The sequence below is a fragment of the Pseudochaenichthys georgianus genome, chromosome 12 (assembly GCF_902827115.2).
Source record: "Pseudochaenichthys georgianus chromosome 12, fPseGeo1.2, whole genome shotgun sequence".
NCBI classification, from domain to species: Eukaryota; Metazoa; Chordata; class Actinopteri; order Perciformes; family Channichthyidae; genus Pseudochaenichthys; species Pseudochaenichthys georgianus.
In genome coordinates this window covers 17,390,351-17,417,070 of record NC_047514.1, presented here as the reverse complement: position 1 = coordinate 17,417,070, position 26,720 = coordinate 17,390,351, and the positions used below count along the sequence as shown (strand labels likewise).

Here is a 26,720-nt window from a genome sequence, read left to right as displayed (position 1 = left end):
GCCAGGGCCATACTCCCTTTTTTTCTAATTACCTGTTTTAACTGGTTTTCTCACAAGACAGTTGCGCCTGGTGAAGATCAGGGCCCCACATACCGTACCATGGTGTTCTGTCCTTGAAGATAACAGGATGTAGCCGGCCAGCAGTAAACTTTAACACGTTATTTTTCCACTCAGACAGCTCAATGTTTTTAGCGTTTCCTATAACAGGATTTACTATATCTTATATTCACAGTTACTTTTTGCCTTATCTTTATCCTTCAGTGTGTGTGGCCCGAGCGAGCGAGAGAGAGACCTTACGTGCATTACCGTACCGCAGTGTGAACGCGGCCATTGTTGTTGATAGCATCTGGTGCTAGCTAGCTGCGCTAACGGATATAAGGAGCTGTTTAAATGAAAACAGAGGAGCGCTCTATCCACACAACTGCGCCGAGCACTTGACTTGATGCAGGAAGCAGACAGCGGGACATTGTAGGAGAAGTCAGCACACTCATGATTGCAGCAACATGATTGCAGCGTCCAGGCAGCTCCCGTTTGAGCATATGCCTTGAGTTGCACATAGCTCCAACGATCACACACACACACACACACACACACACACACACACACACACACACACACACACACACACACACACACACACACACACACACACACACACACACACACACACACACACACACACACACACACACACACACACACACACACACACACACACACACACACACACACACACAGGGTTGGGAGGGTTACTTTGTAAATGTATTCAGTTACTGATTACTGATTACATGGCTCTGAAAGTAATCCGAATACAGTTACAGTTACGTGTCTTTAAAACGTAATCAGATTACTTTTAGATTACTTTTGGATTACTTTCTTTTTCCTGGGTATGTTTTGGTGAACAGGAGACACACAAAGCAAAAGGAAACTGAACGTGTTTTACTGTTTTAATGGCGTATCAAGAGCACAACTGAAACATCACATCTGAAACGATGTAACAACATAATACACTTGTTGGGGATGCAGCTTGGGATGTGAGGACACGGCTTAGAAAGGGCGTGTCGCCTTCTGTCCTGCCAGTGTTGGCAGGACATGAATTAAAATGTTGAACTCGGACTACATTTTAAGGACATGTCGGCCAGGGGTGTGGAGCTATATTTGTTTAAGCACCGGATTGGCAAAACAGGAGAGTGTGCACCAGTCTGCCTTGATCTATGAATTCATGTCCGTGACTCTCACAGTATCTGCTGCCCACAGCTGTTTTATAGAAGGAACACCTCCTTCACTTCATGACCTCTGCAGCACCAGGAGGCAGCGGGAGGGTTAACTCAGCCTCTGAGAAGACGAGCTCGCAGTGCCTTTCACGCACCGCCTTTCACGCACCGCCTTTCACGCACCGCCTTCACTGTGTTTACCTTCAGAAATAATCATTAGTAAGGCTAAAGAGCGACCGCAGGCTGATGTGTTTTAACCACACACACACACACACACACACACACACACACACACACACACACACACACACACACACACACACACACACGCGATTTAAACGCAGACTTGTGTTCCTTCATGTTTCGTTGTTATTGTTTCACTGAGCGAGCGGACCCGCGATTTTTTTTCAAACGCTTTTTTGGCCCATCTGCGGCGGTAATAGGTTTTGTGCGCTGTGATGATTCGGCTGTACCTTTAGTAATGAATATTAAATGTTGTGAGGAAATCTTTCCACCAATAATTCCAATAAGTAATCCAAAATGTATTCACTTCAGGTTTACGAAAGTAACTGTAATCAGATTACTCGTTTTTCAAATGTAACGCGAGCTGAATACAGTTACTTGATTTTTGTATTCTGATTACGTAACGCCGTTACATGTATTCTGTTACAACCCAACCCTGCACACACACACACACACACACACACACACACACACACACACACACACACACACACACACACACACACACACACACACACACACACACACACACACACACACACACACACACACACACACACCATTTGTATTGTATGAGAGGTTCCAGGTTGAATTGAGGCGGATATTTGTAATGTTCAGAGGTTGTTGTGTTTAATATTTGTCATTGTTCAAATGATAATAAACATTAGCATAAAGCATATTTGTCCACTCATATGTTGATAAGAGTATTAAAAACTTGAAAAATATTCCTCTAAGGTACATTTAGAACAGATAAAAAATGTGCGATTAATTTGCGATTAATCGCGATTAACTATGGACAATCATGCGATTAATCGCGATTAAATATTTTAATCGACTGACAGCCCTAATATATATATAACACCTTGAATTTCAAGGGGGGGTGCGGGGCTCCGTTGGCGGGGCGCAGACCACGACAATGGTAGGGGAAACACTGGATAGTGTTTAATCAACGATAGGTTTTCCCCCCCTCAAAGGTGATTGGTTCACTGCATTGCAGGTATTATTGTGATTGGCTCTTGGGCCACATAAAAATTAGACGCGCTGTCATCCTCTCATACTGACACCTGACACCACACATACACACGTAGGGAGAGCCGGGACGAAAGTAACACGGGACGAAAGTAAAGGAGCGATTTTATCCGAGCCCAAACAACTTTGACCGGCCAAATTACGTCAGAATTATCAGCATTCAATACTTAACAGACCTACTAAATATCAGGTTTAACTGTCAGGAGTAGTGTTGTCACGATACCAACATTTTGGTTTCGATACCAAGTCAAGAATTGCGATTCCGATTATTTTTCTTTAAAAAATGGAAACAGTCTTAAATGTAATTGTGCTTTATTTCACACCAGAACCATAACACAAACTTTTAAACAATGAGAACAATAAATAAAATAAATGACAAGAATTCGTATTAAATCAAATGAATACATTTCTCACAGACAGGCCTCGTGGTGCCGTAGGCTTGCCCTCACTGTCAGAGATATAGCTAAAATACATCAAAATGTCGCTTCTGGCATCTTTGTTGTCAACAAGCCGAGGCGCAGCGGCAGTTGCACTTCCACTTGCAGCCATGCTTCTCGTTTTCTCACATGCTCTGGCAGCTAGCGCGTGCACGAGAGAGGGGAGGGACTTAGAGCGTGCTTGAGAGGGAGGGACTGCAGGCACGGCGGCTGCAGTGCAGGGAGTGAAAGCAGAGCGCTGAACACACGCGGCTCTTATTAAACGGCGCTTTCTCATCGGAGTACTTTCTCCCGTCATTCTTAAAGTACCGATACTAATGAAACGGAGGAATCGTAACGTTTTTAACGGCAGGGTATCGCGGTATACCTTTCAAGTATCGGTACACTGTGCAACACTAGTCAGGAGTCAGTGTCTCTCCCCCAAACTCACACATACAAATCGATATGAACTGAAGAGCCGCATGAAACTAGGCAAAGAGCCACATGCGGCTCGAGAGCCGCGGGTTGGCCACCCCTGGTCTAGCTGTTAGGATTCATGTTTCTCACCCAGGTGGCCCGGGTTCAACTCCCGGTATGGGAATAGGATAATAATTAGTACAGTTTAGTTTGTCTAAATTATGCAAAAATACCACATAGTATAGTTTCTCGAAAAGATGCGAAAAAACAACAATTAACATGTCCCATATGGTCTAGCGGTTAAGATTCCTGGTTCTCAGCCAGGTGGCCTGGGTCAACTCCCGGATTGGGAATAGGATAATAATTAGGATAGTTTAGTTTGTCTAAATTATTATGCAAAATACCACATAGTATAGTTTCTCGAAAAGATGCGAAAAAACAACAATTAACATGTCCCATATGGTCTAGCCGTCAGGATTCCTGGTTCTCACCGATGTGGCCCGGGATCAACTCAAGCTATGGGAATAGGATTTTTATTAGATTAGTTTAGTTTGTCAAAAATATGCAAAAACGATATATTTGGTATCTTGAAAATATGCAAAAAAACAACAAGTAACATGTCCCATATGGTCTAGCGGTTAAGATTCCTGGTTCTCACCAAGGTGGCCTGGTATGGGAATAGGATAATAATTAGTATAGTTTAGTTTGTCTAAATTATGCAAAATACTACATAGTATAGTTTCTCGAAAATATGCAAAAAAACAACTATTAACATGTCCCATATGGTCTAGCGGTTAAGATTCCTGGTTCTCACCCAGGTGGCCTGGGTTCAACTCCCGGAATGGGAATAGGATAATAATTGGTATAGTTTAGTTTGTCTAAATTATGCAAAAATACCACATAGTATAGTTTCTCGAAAAGATGCAAAAAAACAACAATTAACATGTCCCATATGGTCTAGCGGTCAGGATTCCTGGTTCTCATACCAGGTGGCCCGGGTTCAACTCCCGGTATGGGAATAGGTTTTTTATTAGATTAGTTTAGTTTGTCTAAAATATGCAAAATACCACATAGTATACTATCTTGAAAACATGCAAAAAAACAACAATAAACATTTCCCATATGGTCTAGCGGTTAGGATTCCTGGTTCTCACCCAGGTGGCCTGGGTCCAACTCCCGGTATGGGAGTAGGATAATTATTAGTTTAGTTTGTCTAAAATATGCAAAATACCACATAGTATAGTTTTTCGAAAATATGCAAAAAAAACAATTAACATGTCCCATATGGTCTAGCGGTTAAGATTCCTGGTTCTCACCCAGGTGGCCTGGGTTAAACTCCCGGTATGGGTATAGTATATTAATTAATTAGTATAGTTTAGTTTGTCTAAAATATACAAAATACCACATAGTATACTATCTTGAAAACATGCAAAAAAACAACAATAAACATGTCCCATATGGTCTAGTGGTTAGGATTCCTGGTTCACACCGATGTGGCCCGGAATCAACTCAAGCTATGGGAATAGGATTTTTATTAGATTAGTTTAGTTTGTCAAAAATATGCAAAAACGATATATTTGGTATCTTGAAAATATGCAAAAAAACAACAATTAACATGTCCCATATGGTCTAGCGGTTAAGATTCCTGGTTCTCACCAAGGTGGCCTGGTATGGGAATAGGATAATAATTAGTATAGTTTAGTTTGTCTAAATTATGCAAAATACTACATATTATAGTTTCTCGAAAATATGCAAAAAAACAACTATTAACATGTCCCATATGGTCTAGCGGTTAAGATTCCTGGTTCTCACCCAGGTGGCCTGGGTTCAACTCCTGGAATGGGAATAGGATAATAATTGGTATAGTTTAGTTTGTCTAAATTATGCAAAAATACCACATAGTATAGTTTCTTGAAAAGATGCAAAAAAACAACAATTAAGATGTCCCATATGGTCTAGCGGTTAGGATTCCTGGTTCTCACCCAGGTGGCCCAGGTTCAACTCCCGGTATGGGAATAGGTTTTTTATTAGATTAGTTTAGTTTGTCAAAATATGCAAAAACGATATATTTTGGTATCTCGAAAATATGCAAAAAAATAACAATTAACATGTCCCATATGGTCTAGCCGTCAGGATTCCTGGTTCTCACCCATGTGGCCCAGGTTCAACTCCCGGTATGGGAATAGGATAATTATTAGTATAGTTTAGTTTGTCTAAAATATGCAAAATACCACATAGTATACTATCTTGAAAACATGCAAAAAAAACAACAATAAACATGTCCCATATGGTCTAGCCGTCAGGATTCCTGGTTCTCATACCAGGTGGCCCGGGTTCAACTCCCGGTATGGGAATAGGATCATTATTAGTTTAGTTTGTCTAAAATATGCAAAATACCACATAGTATAGTTTCTTGAAAAGATGCAAAAAAACAAAAATTAAGATGTCCCATATGGTCTAGCGGTTAGGATTCCTGGTTCTCACCCAGGTGGCCCAGGTTCAACTCCCGGTATGGGAATAGGTTTTTTATTAGATTAGTTTAGTTTGTCAAAAATATGCAAAAACGATATATTTTGGTATCTCGAAAATATGCAAAAAAATAACAATTAACATGTCCCATATGGTCTAGCCGTCAGGATTCCTGGTTCTCACCCATGTGGCCCGGGTTCAACTCCCGGTATGGGAATAGGATAATTATTAGTGTAGTTTGTCTAAAATATGTAAAATACCACATAGTATACTATCTTGAAAAAATTCAAAAAAAACATTATAAACATGTCCCATATGGTCTAGCGGTTAGGATTCCTGGTTCTCACCCAGGTAGCCTGGGTTCAACTCCCGGTATGGGCATAGGATAATTATTAGTTTAGTTTGTCTAAAATATGCAAAATACTACATAGTATAGTTTTCGAAAATATGCAAAAAAAACAACAATAAACATGTCCCATATGGTCTAGCGGTTAGGATTCCTGGTTCTCACCCAGGTGGCCCGGGTTCAACTCCCGGTATGGGAATAGGATAATTATTAGTATAATTTAGTTTATCTAAAATATGCAAAATACCACATAGTATACTATCTTGAAAACATGCAAAAAAACAACAACAAACATGTCCCATATGGTCTAGCGGTTAGGATTCCTGGTTTTCACCCAGGTGGCCCGGGTTCAACTCCCGGTATGGGAATAGGATCATAATTAGTTTAGTTTGTCTAAAATATGCAAAATACCACATAGTATAGTTTTTCGAAAATATGCAAAAAAAACAATTAACATGTCCCATATGGTCTAGCGGTTAAGATTCCTGGTTCTCACCCAGGTGGCCTGGGTTCAACTCCCGGTATGGGTATAGTATATTAATTAATATATTAATTAATTAGTATAGTTTAGTTTGTCTAAAATATACAAAATACCACATAGTATACTATCTTGAAAATATGCAAAAAAACAACAATAAACATGTCCCATATGGTCTAGTGGTTAGGATTCCTGGTTCTCACCCAGGTGGCCCGGGTTCAACTCCCGGTATGCGAATAGGATAATAATTAGTATAGTTTAGTTTGTCTAAAATGTGCAAAATACCACATAGTATACTATCTTGAAAACATGCAAAAAAACAACAATAAACATGTCCCATATGGTCTAGCGGTTAAGATTCCTGGTTCTCACCAAGGTGGCCTGGTATGGGAATAGGATAATAATTAGTATAGTTTAGTTTGTCTAAATTATGCAAAATACTACATAGTATAGTTTCTCGAAAATATGCAAAAAAACAACTATTAACATGTCCCATATGGTCTAGCGGATAAGATTCCTGGTTCTCACCCAGGTGGCCTGGGTTCAACTCCCGGAATGGGAATAGGATAATAATTGGTATAGTTTAGTTTGTCTAAATTATGCAAAAATACCACATAGTATAGTTTCTTGAAAAGATGCAAAAAAACAACAATTAAGATGTCCCATATGGTCTAGCGGTTAGGATTCCTGGTTCTCACCCAGGTGGCCCAGGTTCAACTCCGGGTATGGGAATAGGATTTTTATTAGATTAGTTTAGTTTGTCAAAAATATGCAAAAACGATATATTTTGGTATCTCGAAAATATGCAAAAAAATAACAATTAACATGTCCCATATGGTCTAGCCGTCAGGATTCCTGGTTCTCACCCATGTGGCCCAGGTTCAACTCCCGGTATGGGAATAGGATCATAATTAGTTTAGTTTGTCTAAAATATGCAAAATACCACATAGTATAGTTTTTCGAAAATATGCAAAAAAAACAATTAACATGTCCCATATGGTCTAGCGGTTAAGATTCCTGGTTCTCACCCAGGTGGCCTGGGTTAAACTCCCGGTATGGGTATAGTATATTAATTAATTAGTATAGTTTAGTTTGTCTAAAATATACAAAATACCACATAGTATACTATCTTGAAAACATGCAAAAAAACAACAATAAACATGTCCCATATGGTCTAGTGGTTAGGATTCCTGGTTCACACCGATGTGGCCCGGGATCAACTCAAGCTATGGGAATAGGATTTTTATTAGATTAGTTTAGTTTGTCAAAAATATGCAAAAACGATATATTTGGTATCTTGAAAATATGCAAAAAAACAACAATTAACATGTCCCATATGGTCTAGCGGTTAAGATTCCTGGTTCTCACCAAGGTGGCCTGGTATGGGAATAGGATAATAATTAGTATAGTTTAGTTTGTCTAAATTATGCAAAATACTACATAGTATAGTTTCTCGAAAATATGCAAAAAAACAACTATTAACATGTCCCATATGGTCTAGCGGTTAAGATTCCTGGTTCTCACCCAGGTGGCCTGGGTTCAACTCCCGGAATGGGAATAGGATAATAATTGGTATAGTTTAGTTTGTCTAAATTATGCAAAAATACCACATAGTATAGTTTCTTGAAAAGATGCAAAAAAACAACAATTAAGATGTCCCATATGGTCTAGCGGTTAGGATTCCTGGTTCTCACCCAGGTGGCCCAGGTTCAACTCCCGGTATGGGAATAGGTTTTTTATTAGATTAGTTTAGTTTGTCAAAAATATGCAAAAACGATATATTTTGGTATCTCGAAAATATGCAAAAAAATAACAATTAACATGTCCCATATGGTCTAGCCGTCAGGATTCCTGGTTCTCACCCATGTGGCCCAGGTTCAACTCCCGGTATGGGAATAGGATAATTATTAGTATAGTTTAGTTTGTCTAAAATATGCAAAATACCACATAGTATACTATCTTGAAAACATGCAAAAAAAACAACAATAAACATGTCCCATATGGTCTAGCCGTCAGGATTCCTGGTTCTCACCCATGTGGCCCGGGTTCAACTCCCGGTATGGGAATAGGATAATTATTAGTGTAGTTTGTCTAAAATATGTAAAATACCACATAGTATACTATCTTGAAAAAATTCAAAAAAAACATTATAAACATGTCCCATATGGTCTAGCGGTTAGGATTCCTGGTTCTCACCCAGGTAGCCTGGGTTCAACTCCCGGTATGGGCATAGGATAATTATTAGTTTAGTTTGTCTAAAATATGCAAAATACTACATAGTATAGTTTTCGAAAATATGCAAAAAAAACAACAATAAACATGTCCCATATGGTCTAGCGGTTAGGATTCCTGGTTCTCACCCAGGTGGCCCGGGTTCAACTCCCGGTATGGGAATAGGATAATTATTAGCATAATTTAGTTTATCTAAAATATGCAAAATACCACATAGTATACTATCTTGAAAACATGCAAAAAAACAACAACAAACATGTCCCATATGGTCTAGCGGTTAGGATTCCTGGTTTTCACCCAGGTGGCCCGGGTTCAACTCCCGGTATGGGAATAGGATCATAATTAGTTTAGTTTGTCTAAAATATGCAAAATACCACATAGTATAGTTTTTCGAAAATATGCAAAAAAAACAATTAACATGTCCCATATGGTCTAGCGGTTAAGATTCCTGGTTCTCACCCAGGTGGCCTGGGTTAAACTCCCGGTATGGTTATAGTATATTAATAAATTAGTAAAGTTTAGTTTGTCTAAAATATACAAAATACCACATAGTATACTATCTTGAAAATATGCAAAAAAACAACAATAAACATGTCCCATATGGTCTAGTGGTTAGGATTCCTGGGTCTCACCCAGGTGGCCCGGGTTCAACTCCCGGTATGCGAATAGGATAATAATTAGTATAGTTTAGTTTGTCTAAAATGTGCAAAATACCACATAGTATACTATCTTGAAAACATGCAAAAAAACAACAATAAACATGTCCCATATGGTCTAGCGGTTAAGATTCCTGGTTCTCACCAAGGTGGCCTGGTATGGGAATAGGATAATAATTAGTATAGTTTAGTTTGTCTAAATTATGCAAAATACTACATAGTATAGTTTCTCGAAAATATGCAAAAAAACAACTATTAACATGTCCCATATGGTCTAGCGGTTAAGATTCCTGGTTCTCACCCAGGTGGCCTGGGTTCAACTCCCGGAATGGGAATAGGATAATAATTGGTATAGTTTAGTTTGTCTAAATTATGCAAAAATACCACATAGTATAGTTTCTTGAAAAGATGCAAAAAAACAACAATTAAGATGTCCCATATGGTCTAGCGGTTAGGATTCCTGGTTCTCACCCAGGTGGCCCAGGTTCAACTCCCGGTATGGGAATAGGATTTTTATTAGATTAGTTTAGTTTGTCAAAAATATGCAAAAACGATATATTTTGGTATCTCGAAAATATGCAAAAAAATAACAATTAACATGTCCCATATGGTCTAGCCGTCAGGATTCCTGGTTCTCACCCATGTGGCCCAGGTTCAACTCCCGGTATGGGAATAGGATAATTATTAGTATAGTTTAGTTTGTCTAAAATATGCAAAATACCACATAGTATACTATCTTGAAAACATGCAAAAAAAACAACAATAAACATGTCCCATATGGTCTAGCCGTCAGGATTCCTGGTTCTCATACCAGGTGGCCCGGGTTCAACTCCCGGTATGGGAATAGGATGATTATTAGTTTAGTTTGTCTAAAATATGCAAAATACCACATAGTATAGTTTCTTGAAAAGATGCAAAAAAACAAAAATTAAGATGTCCCATATGGTCTAGCGGTTAGGATTCCTGGTTCTCACCCAGGTGGCCCAGGTTCAACTCCCGGTATGGGAATAGGTTTTTTATTAGATTAGTTTAGTTTGTCAAAAATATGCAAAAACGATATATTTTGGTATCTCGAAAATATGCAAAAAAATAACAATTAACATGTCCCATATGGTCTAGCCGTCAGGATTCCTGGTTCTCACCCATGTGGCCCGGGTTCAACTCCCGGTATGGGAATAGGATAATTATTAGTGTAGTTTAGTTTGTCTAAAATATGCAAAATACCACATAGTATACTATCTTGAAAACATGCAAAAAAACAACAATAAACATGTCCCATATGGTCTAGCCGTCAGGATTCCTGGTTCTCATACCAGGTGGCCCGGGTTCAACTCCCGGTATGGGAATAGGTTTTTTATTAGTTTAGTTTAGTTTGTCTAAAATATGCAAAACACCACATAGTATACTATCTTGAAAACATGCAAAAAAACAACAATAAACATTTCCCATATGGTCTAGCGGTTAGGATTCCTGGTTCTCGACCAGGTGGCCCGGGTTCAACTCCCGGTATGGGAATAGGATCATTATTAGTTTAGTTTGTCTAAAATATGCAAAATACCACATAGTATACTATCTTGAAAACATGCAAAAAAACAACAATAAACATTTCCCATATGGTCTAGCGGTTAGGATTCCTGGTTCTCAACCAGGTGGCCCGAGTTCAACTCCCGGTATGGGAATAGGTTTTTTATTAGATTAGTTTAGTTTGTCAAAAATATGCAAAAACAATATATTTTGGTATCTCGGAAATAAGCAAAAAAATAACAATTAACATGTCCCATATTGTCTAGCCGTCAGGATTCCTGGTTCTCACCCATGTGGCCCGGGTTCAACTCCCGGTATGGGAATAGGATAATTATTAGTATAGTTTAGTTTGTCTAAAATATGCAAAATACCACATAGTATACTATCTTGAAAAAATGCAAAAAAACTATAATAAACATGTCCCATATGGTCTAGCGGTTAGGATTCCTGGTTCTCACCCAGGTGGCCCGGGTTCAACTCCCGGTATGGGAATAGGATAATTATTAGTTTAGTTTGTCTAAAATATGCAAAATACCACATAGTATAGTTTTTCGAAAATAGGCAAAAAAATAACAATTAACATGTCCCATATGGTCTAGCCGTCAGGATTCCTGGTTCTCACCCATGTGGCCCGGGTTCAACTCCCGGTATGGGAATAGGATAATAATTAGTATAATTTAGTTTGTCTAAAATATGCAAAATACCACATAGTATACTATCTTGAAAACATGCAAAAAAACAAAAATAAACATGTCCCATATGGTCTAGCGGTTAGGATTCCTGGTTCTCACCCAGGTGGCCTCGGTTCAACTCCCGGTATGGGAATAGGATCATTATTAGTTTAGTTTGTCTAAAATATGCAAAATACCACATAGTATACTATCTTGAAAACATGCAAAAAAACAACAATAAACATTTCCCATATGGTCTAGCGGTTAGGATTCCTGGTTCTCAACCAGGTGGCCCGGGTTCAACTCCCGGTATGGGAATAGGATAATTATTAGTCTAGTTTAGTTTGTCTAAAATATGCAAAATACCACATAGTATACTATCTTGAAAAAATGCAAAAAAACCATAATAAACATGTCCCATATGGTCTAGCGGTTAGGATTCCTGGTTCTCACCCAGGTGGCCCGGGTTCATCTCCCGGTATGGGAATAGGATAATTATTAGTTTAGTTTGTCTAAAATATGCAAAAAATAACAATTAACATGTCCCATATGGTCGAGCCGTCAGGATTCCTGGTTCTCACCCATGTGGCCCGGGTTCAACTCCCGGTATGGGAATAGGATAATAATTAGTATAGTTTAGTTTGTCTAAAATATGCAAAATACCACATAGTATACTATCTTGAAAACATGCAAGAAAACATCAATAAACATGTCCCATATGGTCTAGCGGTTAGGATTCCTGGTTTTCACCCAGGTGGCCCGGGTTCAACTCCCGGTGTAGGTGCCATAACACTACTTGGCTCAAGTTCATTATTTGTATTATCATTATTATTTACGTCACCTTTATTTTCTTGTTGAGCACTTCCGGTAATTGTCACATGGGTGTGGTTTGGTTATATAAGTCACCTGTTTGATGTCGAGTGCACATGACAGAGGGTGAGCTTGTGCTGTCATTTTTTCTGTTGACCGTTTTTGTCCATAGTTACTATGTTTTGATTTTGTTTATTAAATATCCTTACAACTATATTGTTTCAACATGGACTTTCTTTTCGAAAACGCGTCACAGTTTAAAGCCAAGTTTAGCCTCTCGGCGACTCAAATGTAACTGGGTATTGAGCCGCCACATTAAGTCAACAGAAAAAACGCCGGTGATTCCCATCAGAGACCGAACTGGACGGACCGGCTGACTTCCTAAGCTTACGGATCGCTTGGATGCTTCGGATAACGGACTTAACATTTTGTAGCCTATCTTTGGAACCTTTTCCCTGATCGATATGGATTGGAGTAGCCACGAGGACTCACTTATGGACACTCATTGACTGCAGCGCACAACAAGCTAAAAGCGGTAGGCACGATTATTTCCTTTCTTGTGTATTTTTTGCTGGATACTGTTTGGGAAGCGTGACCGTTTGTCCATTGGGGACTTTGGCTTTTGTTGTGTGTGTTTATTATGCCGTGAGCGGCGGAAGTTTTGTTATGTGTTGTGCTGTGAGTGGCGGTTGTGCGTGCTTGTTATGCCATGAGCGGCGGAAGTTTTCGAATTGTTTGTTTTGCTGTGGCGGCCGGGCCCCGCTGGTTTAAGTTTCATACCAGTGAACACTGTCGTGTTACTTGAAATGCTAAGGCACCACACATATTGCATCAAATATGAGTGACACAAACGGTGAAATGGGAAAAAGGGCTGTCAAGCTTACTAGTAAAGCCTTGGCTTACAAAATTGAACAACTACAAAAAGAATGTCAGTCAAACGTGCAGAAGATTAAAGGACGCACACAGGAAATCAAACATCTAATGAAAAATGATGAAAATGCAATGGATGTTAGACTCAAACTGGACAAATTAATTCATCAATATGAAAATGCAAAAACAGCACATGAATCAGTTATTATGTTGCTTTCCGAAGACGTCCTGGAAATACAAAATAACTGGTTTCAACAAATAACAAAACATAACAATGATTTTATGGAGGATGTACAACAATGGCTCTTGGAAATAGGGAGGAGGCCCTTTCTGCAAACGGGTCACGTGACTGTCAATGAACCAATCGCTGCAAACACAGATATTCCTCTCATTCTACCAGACAAGGCACCCGCCGATGTAAAGGAGCAATTCGAGCACACCGAGGCTCAGCAGGACGTTCTCTTTCCCCCGTCAAACATGAAGGCTACATCAAGCACACAAGATGATATACAACCTGGTGATAGCATATCAAACATTGGTAGCAGAAAAAGCAGCCAAAGCTCAAGATCAAAAGTTTCCAGCACCGCATCTGCACACATAAAAGCTGAGGCCGAAGTGGCAGCCATGAAAGTACTCCAAAAACTCCTAAAGGACAAACATGTCCTGGAAGCACAGGAACAGGAATTGAGGAGGCAAAAGGAGGAATTGAGGAGGAAAAAGGAGCAAATGGAATTAGAAGGAAACATTGCTGCCACCATTGCAAAAATGAAAGTGTTAGCAGCCCCCAGGGGATCAGCTAATTGTTCTATATCATCCAATGGCATGCAGTCATATTCTGAAACGGGACAAAGGGAAATACAGTTTGTACCATTAAAACAACCAATCATAACCACCACAGACAGAGCTGTCACTAACATTGATACAGCTCCCCTAACACCCAATGCAGGCATCAGGAATCTAGATGAACATTTACATGTAGCATCTCCAGATCCAGTAACTGCCACAAGCAACAGTGACAAGTGCAATATATTTTCAGTCATGGAAAAACAAAATGAAATAACCGCTTTATTAATCCAGCAACAGTGTCTATCATCCATGCCCAAGAAAGACATTCCAGTGTTTAATGGTGACCCACTTCAGTACCAAACATTTGTGAGATCTTTTGAATTTAATATTGAAAACAAAAACAATAACCCCAGAGACTGCCTCTACTATCTGGAGCAATATACAACAGGACTGCCCAGAGACCTTGTACGGAGTTGCCAACATATGGCATCAGACAGTGGATTCAGTACGGCCAAACAGTTACTGCAACAGAACTTTGGCAATGAACATAAAATTGCTACAGCATACATGGAAAGAGCTCTTTCATGGCCATTAATAAGGGCTGAGGACACAAGGGCTCTACAGGCATACACGGTCTACCTTAGAGGATGTTGCAATGAGATGGAAGATGTAAACTACATGTTTGAGCTCAACATTCCAGCAAACATGCTAGCCATTTTAAAGAAACTTCCATATAGGCTGAGGGATTTATGGAGAACTGTAGCATGTGACATTAAGGAAAAACAACACCAAAGAGCTGCCTTCAAGGATATTGTGGAATTCCTTGAAAGGCAAGTAAAAATTGCTACAGATCCCATATTTGGGGACATTAAAGACCCCCCTCCCGTAAGCAAAGACATAAGAAGGCCACAGCCTCATCCAAGAGGAAGCATCTTTGCAACCAATGTGAAAGTTACAGAAATCAAATATGACAGAAGCACTGTAGAGAAAGGGATTTTGTCTGCTGTGAAAAACTGCTTGTATTGTAGATGTGAACATGCTCTGGAGATGTGTCCACATTTAGAAAGGAGGACACATCATGACAAAATCACATTTCTTAAAGAAAATGGTCTTTGTTTTGGCTGCCTGTGTAAAGGACACATAAGTAGAGTCTGCAAGAAACGAATGAGGTGCAACATATGAAATCTAAATCATCCCAGAATGTTGCACATCTACCAACAAAGGAAGGAAATGGAAAATGAGCAGGAGGAAATGGAAGAAGCATCTGCAAACACTGCTGACGCCTCAATTCAGACAGGTGGCCTTACTGGGGCCGGTGAAGATGGGTGCAAACTTTGCATAGTACCAGTCCAAGTTAAAGCTAAAAAGGGAAACACAACAGTGCATACCTATGCATTTCTTGACCCAGGCAGCACTGCATCGTTTTGCACATTAGGGCTTATGAACAAACTTAACCTCCAAGGAAGAAGGTCAAACATTCTGCTGAGAACTATGGGTCAAAGGAAGGTAATTGAAACCAGCATTGTGTCAGGCCTAGAGGTTGCAGGACTGGATAACAGCGACTTTTGTGATCTACCCGGCACATATACTCAGAAGACTATGCCCGTTCACAAAAGAAACATTCCACGTCAAAACGACATCAATCAATGGTTGCATTTGAGGGATGTTTATCTACCTGAAATTGATGCTGAAATTGAGTTGCTGATTGGGTCAGATGTTCCAAAAGCCCTTGAACCAATTGAGGTAATCAGGAGTGTGGGGGATGGACCTTACGCCGTAAAAACCATGCTCGGATGGACTGTTAATGGACCATTAGGAGGATGTCCTGATGATACTCAGGACAAAACTTCAATAAATGTAAACAGAACATCAGTTGTTCAACTTGACAAGCTGTGGGAACAGCAATTTAAGACTGACTTTCCCGAATGTGGGAGAGACAACCAGGAACCTTCCAGGGAAGACCAACAGTTCTTGGATCTGGTTTCAAAATCTGCCCACCTAGTCAATGGACATTATTCTATTGGATTACCATTTAGAGAAAAGGAAATATGCATGCCCGACAATAAAGGTGTTGCTGAGCAACGCACTCTGAACCTTAAAAGAAGATTTAAGAGAGATCCTTCCTTACATTCTGATTATACCAACTTTATGTCTGAGATGATATCTAAAGGCCACGCAGAGAAAGTACCGGATCATGTCTTGGAACGTAGAGACGGCAACAAATGGTATCTACCACATCACGGAGTTTTGCATCCACAAAAGAACAAACTTCGAGTAGTGTTTGACTGTGGAGCAACATTTCGGGGAGTTTCACTAAATTCTCAGCTCTTCCAGGGGCCGGATCTGACTAGTACCTTGCTGGGAGTGTTGTCAAGATTCCGTAAAGATCCTGTTGTCATCACTGCAGACATCGAAGCCATGTTTCACCAAGTGAAAGTTCCAAGTGAAGACCGTGACTTCTTACGGTTCCTCTGGTGGCCTGATGGAGGCTGCAGTCAGAACCTGGTGGAATATAGAATGACCGTGCATCTCTTCGGAGCAACCTCATCCCCAAGCTGTGCACATTTTGCCCTTAGGAAATGCGCTGAAGACAATCTAGAACAGTTCAGCCCTCAAGCCATAAATGCAATTATGAATAACTTTTACGTAGACGACTGCCTCACTTCAACAGCTTCAGAAGAAGAGGCAACAGCCCTTTATCATGAACTACGAGCCATTTGTTCCAAGGGAGGCTTTCTACTAACAAAATGGATAAGTAACAGTCGGCATGTGTTGGCTGCAATACCTGAAATGGAAAGAGCAAAGGAAATAAAAAATCTGGATTTGGACCATGACAATCTTCCAGTGGAGAGAGTACTGGGTGTACAATGGTGCATTCAGTCTGACGTCTTCAAGTTCAAAATCATCTTGAAAGATAGGCCACTCACAAGAAGGGGGATTCTCTCAAGCGTCAGTTCAGTGTATGATCCCCTTGGAATATTGGCACCAGTTGTCCTCACTGCAAAAAAGATCCTGCAAGATTTGTGTAGGAGAAAGCTTGGCTGGGATGACAAATTACCAGAATCTATCTCACAGGAGTGGATGAGTTGGACCCAAGACCTTCATAAACTGGAAGACTTCAAGGTTGACAGAAGCTTCAAACCTACCGACTTTGGAACGGTGTCATCTGCTCAAATGCATCATTTCGCTGACGCTTGCGAAGAGGGTTATGGAACTGTAAGTTACCTGTTTCTGCAGAACAACTCCGGCCATTCACATTGTGGATTCGTAATGGGAAAAGCAAGAGTGGCTCCGTTAAAACCAGCCACTATCCCTCGCATGGAGCTGACTGCCGCTACTATGGCAAGCCGAATAGACACCATGTTAAGAAGGGAGCTACAGATGGAACTATCATATTCTGTATTTTGGACAGACAGCACTTCCGTACTCAAATACATCAACAACAACACCTCAAGGTTCAGAACTTTTGTGGCCAATAGAGTTTCGGAAATTGCCAAAGTATCAAATGCACTACAGTGGAGATATGTTAACACCATAGACAATCCAGCAGACATGGCTTCACGAGGTTCGACTGTAAAATATTTTCTGAAGAAAGAAAACTGGTTGTCCGGACCTCAGTTTTTACTTCGACCTCAAGATGAGTGGCCCCAAAACCCTGATGGATTGAAAGTAATCTCCCTAAAGGACTCTGAAGTCAGGAGCATAACCGTTAACACTACTCAGATCATGTCCGAGGAAATGGATCCTGTCAACCAATTAATCCATCACTTTTCCTCTTGGAATGGTTTGAAAAAGGCAGTAGCATGGATGCTCAGACTTAAAAGACTGCTTTTGTATCGCAGCAGAAAGATAAACCAAACAAGTGTTGTTCTTCCTCAACTAATTCCAGATAACATACATCAAAGAGATCTACCACAAAAGGAGAGAGGGAATCTCAACAGGCAAGAAAACAATGGTCACAGTTGAAGAACTGGCAAACGCTGAAATAGAGGTAATCTGTTTTTGCCAAAGAAAGAGGTACACCGATGAAATCTCAAATCTGAGAAAAGGGATAAATGTCAAGAGAACCAGCCACCTTCATAAACTCAACCCCATCCTGGAAGATAATGTGTTACGGGTTGGTGGACGACTTAGCCGGGCAGCAATGCCAGAGGATATGAAACATCCTGTCATAGTGGCTAAAGACTTTCACATTGCCGATCTTATTCTGCGAAATGTTCATGAAGAAGTGGGTCATGGTGGTCGCAACCATATGTTATCCCGACTACGCCAACAATATTGGATTCCTGGAGCTACCGTAGCAATAAGAAGAACGTTGTCGAAATGCGTAGTCTGCAGGCGTATAAATGCTACTCCTGGACAACAACAGATGGCGGATTTGCCCCTGGATAGAGTCTCTCCTGATGAACCTCCATTCACCTATGTTGGAGTTGATTATTTCGGACCCTTTGGAGTGAAGCGTGGAAGGAGCATTGTGAAACGTTATGGCGTCATTTTCACATGCTTAGCAATAAGAGCAATTCACCTTGAAATGGCATCATCTCTTGACACTGATTCATTCATCAATGCGCTACGGCGCTTTATAGCTAGACGTGGTCAAGTCAAAGAACTCAGATCTGACAATGGCACTAATTTTGTAGGATCCGAACGCGAGTTGAAGGAGGCAATTGAAAGTTGGAATCAAGGTCAGATCCACAATACACTTCTCCAGAAAGGAATTCGTTGGATCTTCCATCCCCCAGCTGGCTCACATCATGGAGGTGTTTGGGAAAGATTAATCAGATCAGTACGAAAGGTTCTCAATTCCACTCTGAATGTACAAAGTCTCGACGAAGAGGGACTTAACACAGTCTTATGTGAAGCAGAAGCTATTCTCAATAGCCGTCCAATCACCAGAGCTTCTACAGACCTAAACGACCTAGAAGCACTGACACCGAATCATCTTTTGCTCCTTAAGACAAGACCATCCCTGCCACCAGGACTGTTTCAAAAGGAAGACATTTACGCTCGCCGCAGGTGGAGACAAGTTCAGTATATGTCAGATTTATTCTGGAAAAGGTGGATTAAAGAATATCTTCCCCTACTTCAAGAACGACAGAAATTGTCAAAAATCAGACGCAACTTCACACCAGGAGACATCGTGATCATTATGGATGACTCAGCGTCTCGGAACTCCTGGCTTACTGGAAAAGTTGCTGAGAACATCGTTGACAAAAAGGGACTCGTGCGTATGCTTCGGATCAAGACCAAGACTGGTTTCCTGAGCAGACCAATTAACAAAGTTAGCCTTCTTCAGGAGTCAGAGGACTTTTGCCATGTCTAAATGGACTATTTTTGCCTATTTTATTTTTTGTCTCCTACCCCCTGCACACACACAAACCGAATCATTTTTATTGATACTGATTAGTGAGAAAAGATGATCACTTTTCCAAAAAGACTGCAACATATAAACTCTGAACAAATAATCCAAGAAAGAGAACTGAACGTATATTTTGTGTGTATTGTCATTTATTATAGTAATTATAATTTTGCTAAATGATAATTAGGGGCCGGTATTGTAGGTGCCATAACACTACTTGGCTCAAGTTCATTATTTGTATTATCATTATTATTTACGTCACCTTTATTTTCTTGTTGAGCACTTCCGGTAATTGTCACATGGGTGTGGTTTGGTTATATAAGTCACCTGTTTGATGTCGAGTGCACATGACAGAGGGTGAGCTTGTGCTGTCATTTTTTCTGTTGACCGTTTTTGTCCATAGTTACTATGTTTTGATTTTGTTTATTAAATATCCTTACAACTATATTGTTTCAACATGGACTTTCTTTTCGAAAACGCGTCACAGTTTAAAGCCAAGTTTAGCCTCTCGGCGACTCAAATGTAACTGGGTATTGAGCCGCCACACCCGGTATGGGAATAGGATAATTATTAGTATAATTTAGTTTATCTAAAATATGCAAAATACCACATAGTATACTATCTTGAAAACATGCAAAAAAACAACAACAAACATGTCCCATATGGTCTAGCGCAGTGGTTCCCAAACTTTTTGTGCCCAAGGCACACCAAAGGACAAGTAAAAATCTCAAGGCACACCTATTGTGCAAAATAGCCCTTATAACACGTGTTATCACTGATATCATGTAAAATATCTGTAAATGTGCATAATTATTTACTAATGCCAAATAAAATGTGACAAAGACAACTATATTACTCATGAAATATTTATTAACGAAATATTTCAGAAATTAATTTGAAACGTTATCAAATTAGGCTTCATCAAAGCAGCAACACACTCATTTAAACCAGACAGGTCACAACATTAAAAATGAGACAAAGGAAATTCAGCACAGAGAACTGTCAATGCAAGGAAGCTGCATTGTCCATGGTCCTGAACTACAAATTATAAATGTAACATTTCAGCAGAGATGGGGTCGTTACTAAAAAAAAGTAATATATTACATATTACTTTAAAAAAGTAAAAAAAGTAATATATTACACTACTTCGTTACTCTCTACATAAAGTAACTCGTTACTTTACTCGTTACTTTACTCGCAGGGCCGGCCCGCCCCTCCCTGCAAGCAGATCACGCAGACTGCTAAAGTTTCAAATGTTCTCTTTAGTTCAGTTTCCATTGTCGCATAAGACTGATCCAGATCCTGAATGTTTTCCTATCTGACCATGGCTGTTCTCTGTCTCCTGCTATCTGTATATTTTGCGCAGTCTATCTCTGCTCACTCTGTTGCGTCGGCGTGTTCTCCTGCGTGTTGGCCATGTGTTGCACTGGAACCAGACACCGCAAAGACTTCAGCCGAGCACGTACGAACTGCGCATGCGTGAGTGGCAATACCTCTCCTTACCAGCAGGTGGCGGTAGTGTGTATTCGTCAATCAAAACAGGCAACAACCGGAAGACAGAGAAGAAGAACAGACTGTGATATAAACAAACAACAACTAGCGTGTGCGGTAGCTCCACCTTAGCATGTGTTCTTTGCAGGTGCTTGTTGAGGTTTGACGTGGTGTTTACAGCAGTGGATAACAGCTTCTGGCCTGGACACAGTTTGCACCTCACCGTCACATTCCTGTCTATTCTTCAGATGAACTCAAAATAATGGGCATACCTCCACCCCTCGAGAGTTATCGCTGACTCAGCCATGTGTATGCAGCACTGCACGTGGAGATGTGGACGCGCAAGTCGCGCAGATTACGTACATATAAACCTACAAAGTACTGATATAGTAAATTAATTTATTTTTATTTTTGTGTAGTTGTATATTGCAATAATAAGGTATGGTTGTCACAAAATCCCACGGCACACCCGGACTTGCCTCACGGCACACCGTTGGGAACCACTGGTCTAGCGGTTAGGATTCCTGGTTTTCACCCAGGTGGCCCGGGTTCAACTCCCGGTATGGGAATAGGATCATTATTAGTTTAGTTTGTCTAAAATATGCAAAATACCACATAGTATACTATCTTGAAAACATGTAAAAAAACAACAATAAATATGTCCCATATGGTCTAGCGGTTAGGATTCCTGGTTCTCACCCAGGTGGCTCGGTTTCAACTCCCGGTATGGGAATAGGATAATAATTAGTTTAGTTTAGTTTTTCTAAAATATGCAAAATACCACATAGTATACTATCTTGAAAACATGCAAAAAAACAACAATAAACATGTCCCATATGGTCTAGCCATCAGGATTCCTGGTTCTCACCGATGTGGCCCGGGATCAACTCCAGGTATGGGAATAGGATTTTTATTAGATTAGTTTAGTTTATCAAAAATATGCAAAAATTATATATTTTGGTATCTCGAAAATATGCAAACACATAACAATTAACATTTACCATATGCTCTAGCCGTCAGGATTCCTGGGTCTCACCCATTTGGCCCGGGTTCAACTCCCGGTACGGGAATAGGATAAATTATTAGTATAGTTTAGTTTTGTCTACACAATATGCAACATACCAACATAGTATAGTTTTCTCAAAATATGCAAAAAAACAAACAATTAACATGTCCCATATGGTCTAGCGGTAGGATATCCTGGTTTCTCCACCCAGGTGGCCCGGGATCAACTCCCGGTACCCCTGGGAATAGATTTTTTATTGAGTTTAGTTTGTCTATGAAAAATACCACATAGTATAGTTTCTCGAAAATGAAGAAAAAACAACAATTAACATGTCCCATATGGTCTAGCCGTCAGGATTCCTGGTTCTCACCGATGTGGCCCGGGATCAACTCCAGGTATGGGAATAGCATTTTTATTAGATTAGTTTAGTTTGTCAAAAATATGCAAAAACGATATATTTTGGTAACTCGAAAATATGCAAAAAAAAAACAAATAACATGTCCCGTATGGTCTAGCGGTTAGGATTCCTGGTTTTCACCCAGGTGGCCCGGGTTCAACTCCCGGTATGGGAATAGGATAATTATTAGTTTAGTTTGTCTAAAATATGCAAAATTCCACATAGTATAGTTTTTTGAAAATATGCAAAAAAGAACCATTAACATGTCCCATATGGTCTAGCCGTCAGGATTCCTGGTTCTCACCGATGTGGCCCGGGATCAACTCCAGGTATGGGAATAGGATTTTTATTAGATTAGTTTAGTTTGTCTAAAATATTCAAAATACCACATAGTATAGTTTCTCGAAAATATGCAAAAAAAAAACAATTAACATGTCCCATATGGTCTAGCGCAGGGCTATTCAATTACACATTCAATTGGGCCAGATTTTATAACTACAAAATTCAGCTGGGCCAGACATTCAGCGGCCTGTAAAAAGCGGGTAATGACACATTTTAAACCAACACATATTACTGCGATGAAAAACATGCCATTTGTATTCATTGTTCATCTAACAAAAGTGCATAAAAACACAACAAATTAGCATTAATTTAACAGAATCTGAGGCATCAGTGCATAAAAAAAAAAGTGCACAGTTGTAGCATTACATGTGTTCGCTTTAGAAGTAAAATATTCAGGTAATTTTTTTCGACCCAGACACATTACAAAGTGCATTTAAATACAAAAATAACTGTCAAACCCTTCAGTGCACAAACCCATAACAAGGGATAAGGGTAACTAACATGAATGAATACTACACTACACGTCTACTATGGTAAACTAGGTGCTTACTATCACCGCATGTGTGATTTGTCATCGCTGACTTTCTCAATGGGAGAAGTGACATTTTTAGTTTTGAACAAGAGCAGTGATTTTTGGCTCATAGGATGTCAATGCAATCCTAAGACATTGGTGAAGAGTGCTGTCAGTCAGGGAGCAGCGAGTGCTACTTTTGATTGAGTTCATGTGTGAAAAGCTTGACTCACATTTGTATGTTGATCCAAACATACTGAGCACACAGATCGCTACTTTCTGAACGAAGGGAACTGCCGTTTGTTGACGTCACTCCAAAACTTCGCTGGCCCGTTAGTGCGCTGCGCTTGGGGCATCCGGTTACGGATGAATGCATGTCAATAAGTTTCAGTGTACATTTCCCCTCGTCGATGGAGGGGACCACTTCCTTTGCTCTGGTGGATACGCCCCCCTCCATTGCAACAGTGGAGGGGTCTCTGACAAAGCCCATCACCTCTGTGGGCAGAGCAAGTCCATCCAATTGACCAAAGTTCTCTTTCAACCTCGCAATGAAATCTGTCATCACATCCGTGATTTGTGCCGGGGATGTGATGTGTTTGTGGAGCGTCGGAAAATGCAGCATCCGACCCGTACTCAAGTCGGTCGCGAAAAGGTCCAGCTTGACTTGGGCAATGACTCGCGCATCTGCTCCACAAGATCAATGACCGTTTTGTCTTTGTTTACACTTCAGAGTTGAGAGAGACATGTTTTAGAGTTGCTATCATAGGACCATCGTTACTAGCACCACTAGATGCACTTTCAAAAAACGTGCTGCGTTGTGGTTTGGTGGTTTCTAGCAACGCGGAGTGTTGCGTTCATGGTCTGTACTAGTGTAGGAATTTGGCCACAAGAGGCTGGGCCACTCGGGAGTTGGTTCTGGGCCGCATCTGGCCCGCGGGCCGCCATTTGAATAGGCCTGGTCTAGCGGTTAGGATTCCTGGTTCTCACCCAGGTGGCCCGGGTTCAACTCCCGGTATGGGAATAGGTTTTTTATTAGATTAGTTTAGTTTGTCAAAAATATGCAAAAACGATATATTTTGGTATCTCGAAAATATGCAAAAACATAACAATTAACATGTCCCATATGGTCTAGCCGTCAGGATTCCTGGTTCTCACCCATGTGGCCCTGGTTCAACTCCCGATATGGGAATAGGATAATTATTAGTATAGTTTAGTTTGTCTAAAATATGCAAAATACCACATAGTATAGTTTCTCGAAAATATGCAAAAAAACAACAATTAACATGTCCCATATGGTCTAGCGGTTAGGATTCCTGGTTCTCACCCAGGTGGCCCGGGTTCAACTCCCGGTATGGGAATAGGTTTTTTATTAGATTAGTTTAGTTTGTCAAAAATATGCAAAAACGATATATTTTGGTATCTCGAAAATATGCAAAAAAATAACAATTAACATGTCCCATATGGTCTAGCCGTCAGGATTCCTGGTTCTCACCCATGTGGCCCTGGTTCAACTCCCGATATGGGAATAGTATAATAATTAGTATAGTTTAGTTTGTCTAAATTATGCAAAATACCACATAGTATAGTTTCTCGAAAATATGCAAAAAAACAACAATGAACATGGCCCATATGGTCTAGCAGTTAGGATTCCTGGTTCTCACCCAGGTGGCCGGGGTTCAACTCCCGGTATGGGAATAGGATAATTATTAGTTTAGTTTGTCTAAAATATGCAAAATACCACATAGTATAGTTTTTCGAAAATATGCAAAAAAAAACAATTAACATGTCCCATATGGTCCAGCGGTTAAGATTCCAGGTTCTCACCCAGGTGGCCTGGGTTCAACTCCAGGTATGGGAATAGGATCATAATTCGTATAGTTTAGTTTGTCTAAAATATGCAAAATACTACATAGTATAGTTTCTCGAAAATATGCAAAAAAACAACAATTAACATGTCCCATATGGTCTAGCGGTTAGGATTCCTGGTTCTTACCCAGGTTGCCCGGGTTCAACTCCCGGTATGGGAATAGGTTTTTTATTAGATTAGTTTAGTTTGTCAAAAATATGCAAAAACGATATATTTTGGTATCTCGAAAATATGCAAACAAATAGCAATTAACATGTCCCATATGGTCTAGCGGTTAGGATTCCTGGTTTTCACAAAGGTGGCCCGGGTTCAACTCCCGGTATGGGAATAGGATAATAATTAGTATAGTTTAGTTTGTCTAAATTATGAAAAATACCACATAGTATAGTTTCTCGAAAAGATGAGAAAAAACAACAATTAACATGTCCCATATGGTCTAGCCGTCAGGATTCCTGGTTCTCACCGATGTGGCCCGGGATCAACTCCAGGTATGGGAATAGCATTTTTATTAGATTAGTTTAGTTTGTCAAAAATATGCAAAAACGATATATTTTGGTATCACGAAAATATGCAAAGAAAAAACAAATAACATGTCCCGTATGGTCTAGCGGTTAGGATTCCTGGTTTTCACCCATGTGGCCCGGGTTCAACTCCCGGTATGGGAATAGGATAATTATTAGTTTAGTTTGTCTAAAATATGCAAAATTCCACATAGTATAGTTTTTTGAAAATATGCAAAAAAGAACCATTAACATGTCCCATATGGTCTAGCCGTCAGGATTCCTGGTTCTCACCGATGTGGCCCGGGATCAACTCCAGGTATGGGAATAGGATTTTTATTAGATTAGTTTAGTTTGTCTAAAATATTCAAAATACCACATAGTATAGTTTCTCGAAAATATGCAAAAAAAAAACAATTAACATGTCCCATATGGTCTAGCGGTTAGGATTCCTGCTTCTCACCCAGGTGGCCGGGGTTCAACTCCCGGTATGGGAATAGGATAATTATTAGTTTAGTTTGTCTAAAATATGCAAAATACCACATAGTATAGTTTTTCGAAAATATGTAAAAAAAAACAATTAACATGTCCCATATGGTCTAGCGGTTAAGATTCCTGGTTCTCACCCAGGTGGCCTGGGTTCAACTCCAGGTATGGGAATAGGATCATAATTCGTATTGTTTAGTTTGTCTAAATTATGCAAAATACCACATAGTATAGTTTCTCGAAAATATGTATATAAAAACATGTCCCATATGGTCTAGCGGTTAAGATTCCTGGTTCTCACCCAGGTGATCTTGTTTCAACTCCCGGTATGGGAATAGTATAATAATTCGTATCGTTTAGTTTGTCTAAATTATGCAAAATACCACATTGTATAGTTTCTCGAAAATATGCAAAAAAAAAACAATTAACATGTCCCATATGGTCTAGCTGTTAGGATTCATGGTTCTCACCCAGGTCGCCCGGGTTCAACTCCAGGTATGGGAATAGGATCATAATTCGTATAGTTTAGTTTGTCTAAATTATGCAAAATACCACATAGTATAGTTTCTCGAAAAGATGCGACAAAACAACAATTAACTT

At 39.9% G+C, this 26,720-nt stretch overlaps 13 non-coding genes across 13 annotated transcripts; all 13 read left to right on the top strand.

The window, feature by feature from the left end:
- The first annotated feature begins 4,265 nt into the window (after nucleotides 1-4,265).
- On the top strand, nucleotides 4,266-4,338 carry trnae-cuc (transfer RNA glutamic acid (anticodon CUC)). Its single transcript has one exon. It is a non-coding gene; the product is annotated as a tRNA-Glu (tRNA).
- Nucleotides 4,339-6,261: 1,923 nt separating this feature from the next.
- On the top strand, nucleotides 6,262-6,333 carry trnae-cuc (transfer RNA glutamic acid (anticodon CUC)). The gene has a single exon. It is a non-coding gene; the product is annotated as a tRNA-Glu (tRNA).
- Nucleotides 6,334-6,430: 97 nt separating this feature from the next.
- Nucleotides 6,431-6,502, top strand: trnae-uuc (transfer RNA glutamic acid (anticodon UUC)). Its single transcript has one exon. It is a non-coding gene; the product is annotated as a tRNA-Glu (tRNA).
- A 2,432-nt stretch (nucleotides 6,503-8,934) lies between these two features.
- trnae-cuc (transfer RNA glutamic acid (anticodon CUC)) lies at nucleotides 8,935-9,006 on the top strand. The gene has a single exon. It is a non-coding gene; the product is annotated as a tRNA-Glu (tRNA).
- Nucleotides 9,007-9,103: 97 nt separating this feature from the next.
- Nucleotides 9,104-9,175, top strand: trnae-uuc (transfer RNA glutamic acid (anticodon UUC)). Its single transcript has one exon. It is a non-coding gene; the product is annotated as a tRNA-Glu (tRNA).
- Nucleotides 9,176-10,943: 1,768 nt separating this feature from the next.
- On the top strand, nucleotides 10,944-11,015 carry trnae-cuc (transfer RNA glutamic acid (anticodon CUC)). The gene has a single exon. It is a non-coding gene; the product is annotated as a tRNA-Glu (tRNA).
- A 92-nt stretch (nucleotides 11,016-11,107) lies between these two features.
- On the top strand, nucleotides 11,108-11,179 carry trnae-cuc (transfer RNA glutamic acid (anticodon CUC)). Its single transcript has one exon. It is a non-coding gene; the product is annotated as a tRNA-Glu (tRNA).
- Nucleotides 11,180-11,444: 265 nt separating this feature from the next.
- On the top strand, nucleotides 11,445-11,516 carry trnae-cuc (transfer RNA glutamic acid (anticodon CUC)). Its single transcript has one exon. It is a non-coding gene; the product is annotated as a tRNA-Glu (tRNA).
- A 425-nt stretch (nucleotides 11,517-11,941) lies between these two features.
- trnae-cuc (transfer RNA glutamic acid (anticodon CUC)) lies at nucleotides 11,942-12,013 on the top strand. The gene has a single exon. It is a non-coding gene; the product is annotated as a tRNA-Glu (tRNA).
- A 10,504-nt stretch (nucleotides 12,014-22,517) lies between these two features.
- Nucleotides 22,518-22,589, top strand: trnae-uuc (transfer RNA glutamic acid (anticodon UUC)). The gene has a single exon. It is a non-coding gene; the product is annotated as a tRNA-Glu (tRNA).
- A 1,964-nt stretch (nucleotides 22,590-24,553) lies between these two features.
- trnae-cuc (transfer RNA glutamic acid (anticodon CUC)) lies at nucleotides 24,554-24,625 on the top strand. Its single transcript has one exon. It is a non-coding gene; the product is annotated as a tRNA-Glu (tRNA).
- Nucleotides 24,626-25,222: 597 nt separating this feature from the next.
- trnak-cuu (transfer RNA lysine (anticodon CUU)) lies at nucleotides 25,223-25,294 on the top strand. Its single transcript has one exon. It is a non-coding gene; the product is annotated as a tRNA-Lys (tRNA).
- A 433-nt stretch (nucleotides 25,295-25,727) lies between these two features.
- trnae-uuc (transfer RNA glutamic acid (anticodon UUC)) lies at nucleotides 25,728-25,799 on the top strand. Its single transcript has one exon. It is a non-coding gene; the product is annotated as a tRNA-Glu (tRNA).
- Nucleotides 25,800-26,720: the final 921 nt, after the last annotated feature.